Here is an 8,598-nt window from a genome sequence, read left to right as displayed (position 1 = left end):
TTTATCCCAAACAACAGGATTTTTGATTTTCCAAGTTCCTTTTCAACTTCAGCTCGGCTTTATTGATGTTGAATATATTTATTCATTGTGTTTGCACTGGTGTTAAAACTGTCTGTGTGAATAGACTTGACCAGGTTATGAGTTTACATTATTCCTTCTCCACAACTTTTCAACAGCAATTTTCTTTTCCTAAATCCAGTTTATATAATGTTAGGTGTACCCAACAATTTTACCTCTCTTAAGACATGGTTAAATTTCTCCTGTCTTACAGAAACACACACACACACACACACACACACACACACACCACCACCACCACCACCTTAGAAGAACTCTTTGGCTAATGCCTTTCCTATTTCTTTCTTAGAATAGGAGAGAATAAAGGTCACTAGTATAAGAATACTTCCAGTATTTAAACCTGTCCCCATTCCTGAGCGGGATCCTGCTTTTTTGGGCCTGGTGGAAGGAAGGTGAACCATCTCCCAAGGGGCATCTGGGGGGCAATGTCTGGAAGAGCATTTGGGGAGAAGGATTTGGGAGCAATTCTAGTTTGTGAAGGAAATAGAGGGAGAAGGAAGGACGTGTTAAGAAGTGTCAATGGGATCTAATGTCCTTCATGGTGTTTGCATTATTTTGAAATCATTTTTGGTTACATGAATTGGGATTCAGCCAGAAGGACGGTGGTCTATAAGTCTCAGAGATATATATATCACCTCTGCCCTGGGTGTTTATTTTGCCCACATTGCATGGGGTAAATGCATGCTATGGTGCTGTGGGAGTGTGTTGGGTGCAGGGCTCACGTAGGTCATGCCTTCACCTTTGGTTCTCTAGTCTGTGTTTACCACCCACAGATCCCTCGAGCCTCACTCTGGAGTGTCCCCACTCTGGAATTCCATGGTGTTGTGCTAGTGCCATGGGAATAATACCGAGGCACACCCCCCAACCCTCCCAGCTATGTGCTGCAAATAACTTGAGCACTGTGCGCACGGAGGGAAGCCGTCTCCCCACTGTGTGTTCATGTGGCCTGAGTGGCCCAGCGCAAATGCAGCTTCTCCGCTTGAGGGGCTGGAACCAAGCTCTTGAAATGCTCTGATTAAAGAATCTAAGTAGGCATGATATTTTTTTTTTTCTAATTTGGATTTCATAGTTAAGTCCCAAACTGCGACCCAGGGTGGCTCCCAAAGAGAGGGCGCCCTGGTCATTCCTGTTCACCCTTCGCCATCACCATCGAGATTCTAGGGATCTGGTGATGCTGTTTGGGTTGGCAGTCTTCCACCTTCATGTGCTTGCCAGTTCCTCCTCTCTCCCTCTCCCGCGTCCATTTGGTCCAGCGTTCTTGATTAGCTGCTTAGAAGAGGAAATTGTAAGATTTCCATGGTGGCTTACAATATCTAGGTGATTAACATATATAGCACATAAATATACGTATACACCCTCCCGCATATTTTTTGGTGTATGGATTATGGAGGTGTCTCATATGTATTTATGTATATTCATATATATGTTGATATATTTGTATTTTGTATATCAAGGTGTTCCAATATATATTTTTTTCTTATAAATTAACTTTGTTTTCCACTTTCTTCTTTTTTTTTTTTTTTGGTTGCACTTCCTGAGAAACTTCTTGAATTTTAACTTCTAGCCCTTTAAATGAGCTTTTCATTTCTACTCTCACATTTTTATTTTCTAAAGCTTTCTGTTGTACTTTGAAAACATTAAAAATCAGATTTTTTTTTTTTTGTATTTATAAGTGCAGTATTTTCCCTTAACTCTTTGAGGCCATTACTGATAGATTTTCTTGAAGTTTCCTTTACCTGCATAGTCTGCTTCTTCTAGGGTGTTTTTTCTTTTTGTTTCTTTTGTTTCTGTCTTTCATGATAGAAGTTCTCCAATAGCTGGTATCCTTAATTGCCTGCTCATAGGCAGAAATGGAGTATCAGGAGCAGGTTGGAAACCCTTTTGTGTGTGTGTGTGTGTGTGTGTGTGTGTGTGTGTGTGTGTATGTGGGTGTGGTGTACTGGAGGGTGATCTGACTGCGCTGTTTGTGGGGGGATTTCTGAAGTTAATAATTAGAAATAATTTTTCTCTTGAGCTGGTTGGGGAAGGCTCTTCCAAACCCCTGTCAGGGGGTGTAAGCCTGACTGTTCGCCTGATGGGAGCTGAGTGAGAGAACAGCCTGGGAGTCTCAACATCTTCCTGTTTTTACTTCATCTTCCTGTTTTCAGTGTGGTACACACACCCTCAATGGCGCTGTTGTCTCCCAACCCAGAGACCTGTTTCTAGAGAATAAGCCTTTGTTAGTGAAGGGGAGGGTGGAGAGCTAAAGATTTTTGAAGAAATCTGTTTTAGCCTGTCCTCTTTCCTTATTTCTAGAGGTGCCCAAGCCTTTTGGAGGTTCTGAGGGATCAATTGGGGTTGCTCCTGGCTTTCCCTAAAGGCCAGAGTAGGATTCAGCTTTTTTTGTTTTGTGATGTCAATTTCCCTTTTTTTCATCAGCTTCTAGCTCCCAAAATATTTTTGCTGTTATCAACTCTCCCATCTTCACATTTATCCTTATGGGCTTATACCTTTAGGAAAATCTTTTTACTGTTATTTCACTGGGGTTTTGGGATGGAGCAGAATCTTGAGTATGAGTCTTGTCCATCATTTTTAACAGAAATCCTTTTATAGAGATTTTGTCTTTCTTCTCTCTTCTTTCTTTTCTTTTCTTTTCTTTCTTTTCTTTTCTTTTCTTTTCTTTTCTCTTTTCTTTTCTTTTCTTTCTTTCTTCTTTCTTTCTTTCTTTCTTTCTTTCTTTCTTTCTTCTTTCTTTCTTTCTCTTTCTTTTTTTTTCTTTTTCATAGACTGACACCATGCTGTGCCCTCTAAGACTGGGGCATTGATGTTGGGCCAAGCTCATGCAAATGTTTTCACCTCAGGGTGAATTATTTTCAACTAGTTTCTCACTCCAGTCTCTCAAGCCAATGCTTTCTAGTTGAGTTGCTCCACTTATTTTTCAGACATGACCCCAGAAGTCTGAATTCTAGCCATAGGCACAGCTTAGGCTCAAGCTGGAACCCTTTTTCCTTATCAAAGACTTCTCTCTTGCTGGAGGACTCAGAGTTGGGCTATTCAAATTGGTCATGGTGTTACACTGTTGGTTTGTTAATAGAAGTACATTTTTCTTTGTGGGGCATTAAAATCCTCGGTATGGGGCACTATACAGATATTATGTATTCTGGGACTCACTAGTAGGAACCTGGTCAGAGACAATCTGATTTTCTAGAATGTTTGTTTCAGAAGATACCTTGTTATGACAGGGGTATCATGCTAAATGATAAGTTATATACCGCAGCTATAAATTCAATTATTTTCTGATTTGTATTTCCAAAGAAACAAACATGTTGACGTGAACTTTTTTTTTGCCTTAGATAACTGGTATATAATACAGTATTAAGAAAATAAATAATATAAGATCTAGAGAGATCTATCTAAAAACTAAGATGCCAGTACTTATTGTCTACAGAAATCTTGTCCCTTTGTATGACATCAAGTTGCCAAAAAGATATTCATCTTAATGTTTTCACATGTACATCAAAAGAATATGAATGCTTCCAAGATGTTATTCTGTTTCGTTGAATTTCACAGCTTTGCATCCCAAGTCAGGAAGCTGTAGTGGAGCTGTGCTGATACACCAGTGCTGAATGCCAGGACACCCATATGCAGACACATATGCTGGACCAGGAGCCAGTGCTCTAGCACTCGGAGGTATCCCATCCCAGATATTTCAGAGCTGAGGTGGCCCATGCATGCCTTCCCTAAAGTTTTCCTCTGGCTATGATTTGAGACAAATCATTTTACAGTCTCAGGTTATAAGAGGATAGTTTGTGAAGTTGAGACTTGACACTTGATACGTTTCCAAAGCCAACAGCTGCAGTCTTTATTATCAGAGGAGTAAACCATGGGCTGTAGTCATTGTAGAGGGCCAGTTTTTTGGTCTGTCTGACATCTCTGTGGGTGCCATTCCTTCCCAGTTTTCAGGCCTTGAATTCTGATGGGATGCACTGCAACCTCTGTACCCAGAGGTGGGCATATGATCCAGGCTTGGGCCATCAAAATACTCCATCAACTGGACTGCTGTGATGGCTCCAGAGTGGACACCTGACTCCGCCTACCTGTCTGAGCCTGTGCTGGGGCTCTTGCTAGAACTATCAGGGATGAGGTGTTTCTTTGGTGGTTCATGGGCTATAAGGACAAGTCTAAGTCTAAAGCTGCCAGTGGCCCTGTTTGCTGCTTTCGGAGAGAAACAGTCTGAGAAAGGAGTCAACATAGAGGAAGCAGGGCTAAGAGATAGAGGGCAAGAGGCAGATTCCTGATGATATTACCTATACCTCAGTGATGGTTAAAACTAGGAATGCCCCTGCCTTTTCTAATTATGGGATTCTAATATGTACTCCTTTAAAAAGTGCTGGTTTAATTGGATTTTTATAACTATAATCGAAAGAGTCTTGACTAATATGGTTATATTGGTCTCTACCAACTATAATTTTTCTGCCAATCTGTTTACATTGGTCAGATCTCGGATGGTAATCAAGTCGAATTATTCAACTGGGCTATCTGTATTGAGGCATTTAACTTGATATTTGCTGAATCTCTGCTTTGTACTGTGTGGATAACTATGAACCAGCAATAATGAACTGATATCCTAGCTGCACATGATTCACTTTGACAAACTGTCTACCTCTCAGGGCTACAGTCCTCACCTGTAAAATGATGATGGAATTCATAGAGACCCTGCGGGAAGTACTTTACACGAGTCATTTATACAAGTCCCGATTATAGTTAACTGTAGTAACAAAAGGGATTTTACTTTCATTATAAGATGGCTGTTGACCTCTCAACTGATCAGGATATAGTGAGAATTTTCTCAAGCTTTAATGTGAAAATGATTTACCTAAATAGATTCTTCAGCATAAAATCTGAGAAAATCTGTTTTATTCTTTTGTGTGCTCAGGTTACAAATATGACTTATGTATGAAATGTTGATAGCTAGAATTCTAGGGTTTTGGCATGACAGTTCTTATTTAAAGAAAGCAGTTTTTAAAATAATGCCAACAAGAAATGGTATAATAAAACACATTGCTATTAAAATAAGTAAAAGAAAAAATAATTTTAAAAAAGAATAAAAAAATGGAAAAATAAGAAAAACCACATTGTTAATGAAAATATTAGGTCTCCCAAGAGCATGGACAGCAACAAACCAAATGTATTTCAAATATTAATTGCCTTGCCAGCTTCTCTTTCTGTATAATGTATACTAGAACTTTTCCTTGTCTACTTTAAGGTGGTCCTCTGTCCTATTCTTTTTTAGAAGTAGCTTTATTGAGATATAATTTACATACCATAAAATTTGCCCAGATATATATACAATTCAATGACTTCTACCCATTATTACACAGAAAATAAACTGTACTCAGTTTCTTTCCATCACTGCACTTATCAAAATTTGTAATTACCTATTTACTTGTTTATTGTTTATGCAACAGGATCCCAATTTTGTGAGAAAAAATAATGTGTGTATTGGAAAGACAAAGACCAGAAGAAATATAGGCTTATGATAAATTTTATTTTCTTCTTTGAATTTTTTTGGTGTGTGTTTTCTAGAGTTTCTACAATGAGTTTGGGTCCTTTTTTTTTTTATCAGAAAATAGAGGTCTCTTTAAAAATAGCCCTCAGTGCGACCATATAGGTGAATCTTTGCAATGTAACGGTTAGCTAAAAAGGAGTTCCAAAAGAGAGCAAACAACATGATGTAATTATTATGGTATCAGAACAACCAAAATAAAAATATGATTTTTGTGAACAAGTATAAATGCAATAAAACTACCCCCCCAAGAAAATGAAAATGAAAACAAAAAAACTGCCACCTGAAAGTTGAACATGGGTTCAACATTCAATTAGAATGACAATTATTTCAGATGGGTGAGGCCAGTGGGATGGGACAGGAGAGTCATATAGTTAGAGAGAAGATGTTGTTAAAAACCTAAATTTGGGGTCACCCGGGTGGCTCAGTCGGTGCCCTTGGCTCAGGTCATAATCCCAGGACTCTGGGATCGAGTCCTGCATTGGGCTTCCTGTTCAGTGGGTGGGTCTGTTTCTCCCTCTCCCTCTGTCCTTCCCCTGGCTTGCATGCACTCTTTCTCTCTCTCTCTCTCTCAAATAAATAAATAAAATCTCTATAAAAAAGAGAATCTAATTTTTGTTTGTTTTGTGGCCCTTACAATATTATTAGCATAAAGACAGAAAGGGTGTGTGGGGGGTACCTGGGAGGAGGAAGAGAAAGGGAAGGGATGGCTGGCTGGATAGATAGATGATAGGTAGTCGGAGACCGTATCTCCTTATTCAAGCACCTGTCTTTTTTCTTTTTTTTTAATTTTGTTTTTATTTATTCATGAGAGAGAGAGAGAGAGAGAGAGAGAGAGAGAGGCAGAGACACACAGGCAGAGGGAGAAGCAGTCTCCATGCAGGGAGCCTGACACGGGACTCAATTCTGGGACTCCAAGATCACACCCTGGGCCAAAGGCAGGTGCTAAACCCCTGAGCCACCCAGGGATTCCCTCAAGCACCTGTCTTGCATATTACAGCACTTTGCAAGTAAATCCTGTCACTAGGAAGTGCTGGGGTCGCCAGGGCCAGAGTCGCAGGCCCAGCACCAGCAACCCAATCTCTGTGTCCTCCTTCCTCTGCGAGGAGCCAGAACAGGAGTCCGGGTGGGAGCAGGCAGGGCTGACAGTCAGCTGGGACACAGCTGTGTGGCAGGCCAGCCCATGTCTGTGCTGTTGATTGGGTGCCTGTTCTGATTGGATGGGCCCCTGTCCTGGCTGTTCAGTATTTTTAGCATTTCCTTCTGTGGGGGCAAAGCTACCCAAGCTCATTCACCGACAGGCCCATCGACCACACTGACGTGCGGCAGCATGACCACAATCAACTTGTACTTGAGCTGATGATTACAAAGAGGGGGAGAAAAAGAGATAATTGCAAGGTTCAAAGAGACAGTACCTTTTTGTGTGGTCAATTAGAACTGTATGTGGAGTGAAGAATTCGAAGCCAGAAAGAGGCTCCACATCTCATGGTGCTCCCGATGTCTGCTCGGCTCTGTTTTCATAGTATTTCCTGACGTGAGATGTGTCATCACCTCTCGTCTCGGCTACTCATTTTAGACACATACTGTAGATGAGAAAGATTTCCGAAGAGAGGAAGTAGACAGATGACAAAAGGCTCTTTAATAAGCCTTTCCAAATATAGATTCAGGCATCTGGCGTGGTCCTCAGAGAGCTCCCCACTCCACGTGCCTCACTACACAGGCAGGACAGAGGCCCTGTGGGGCTCGGAGCTCTGCTGGTAGTGGCAGGTCACCCCCAGGACCTGGTCTCCACCTCCCATCCCGGCGGGCCTTCCACTGTGCCACACCGTGTAGAGCATTTGCATGTGAAGAAATCTTCCCAGTTAGTATTTATCTCATGAGTTTTACGCTGCCTGACCTCAAAAAAGAATCTCAAATAGCTTATAACGTCATGATACCCTAAAATGCAGAAGAAAAAGATAAAGAGGTTGGAAACCACGTAGAATTGGTCTCTGTGTTGGAGCCTGAGTCTCTGGAACATATGGGTATCCTAGCATCCGAGGAAAGTGAAGGCCTGGGAGTATCTTCATATATGTGCAAAAAGTGGTGAGAGCGTGCAGACACCCAGACATGGTAAAGGGCCACTTGACCCAATACAACTGAAAAGTTGTCTGAAAGTCAAAATAAATCCTGTTCTGTATTGGAAACGTGTCCTGGGTCTGCGGACTGGAAAGAAGTCTTGTTTAGCTTCTGGAGCCTGAGTGCTGTGGCTTCTGACAGGGCGCTCCTTGCTGTGCGGGGGGCCGCTTGGAAGGTGGAACCAAGCCCCCCCCACCATAGGCCGGGGCTGGTGGAACCGTCTCTACACCTCCCTTCGCCGCCATTTAAACTCACGGGCGAACCTGGAAGAGGACAGGAAGGGAGGAAGCTCGTAGCTGGAACTCACTGGATAAAACCACGTCACGTGCTGCCAAGAGGCGGGCCTGTAACGTTGGTTGTGAAGAGTCTCATCGAAGCGCCGCCCACTGTGGGACTGGCCTTTACGGTGTTTTCTCTCCTCTCGGGAGCCAGGCTCGCAGGAAGACGGTAGGCCGCACCAGGCTGGCTTTGTCCTCAGGTGGCCCTGGTGTCTTCTGCTCTGCATCCAGGGGTCACCGTGCCTCTTCCCTGGTGAGTAACCTTAAACCATTCCAGTAAATGTCCTTGACCTGCTGTGTTGGTAGCCGGCATTAGCTTCTTGTTGAATTTTCTAGGATCATGGTTGCACCCTAACAGTGATCTTAGGGCGTTTCGTTAAGTGATATGGGCATTTCAGGCAGTTTCAGGGTAAGAGAGAGGCACGTTGTGGGTAGGGGACTTTCAAGCCACACCAAGTAGTTGCTTGGCTTCCACTTTGCAGAAGAGTGTTCTCGGTGCACGCTGCTGCAGAGCGGCCCTTGTTAATCAGAACACAGGAGTTGCCTCTACTCCCCATCTGTGTTCTTTGATGACCGAAA

Source organism: Canis lupus, chromosome 22 (genome assembly GCF_003254725.2).
Source record: "Canis lupus dingo isolate Sandy chromosome 22, ASM325472v2, whole genome shotgun sequence".
NCBI classification, from domain to species: Eukaryota; Metazoa; Chordata; class Mammalia; order Carnivora; family Canidae; genus Canis; species Canis lupus.
This window is presented reverse-complemented; position numbering follows the sequence as displayed.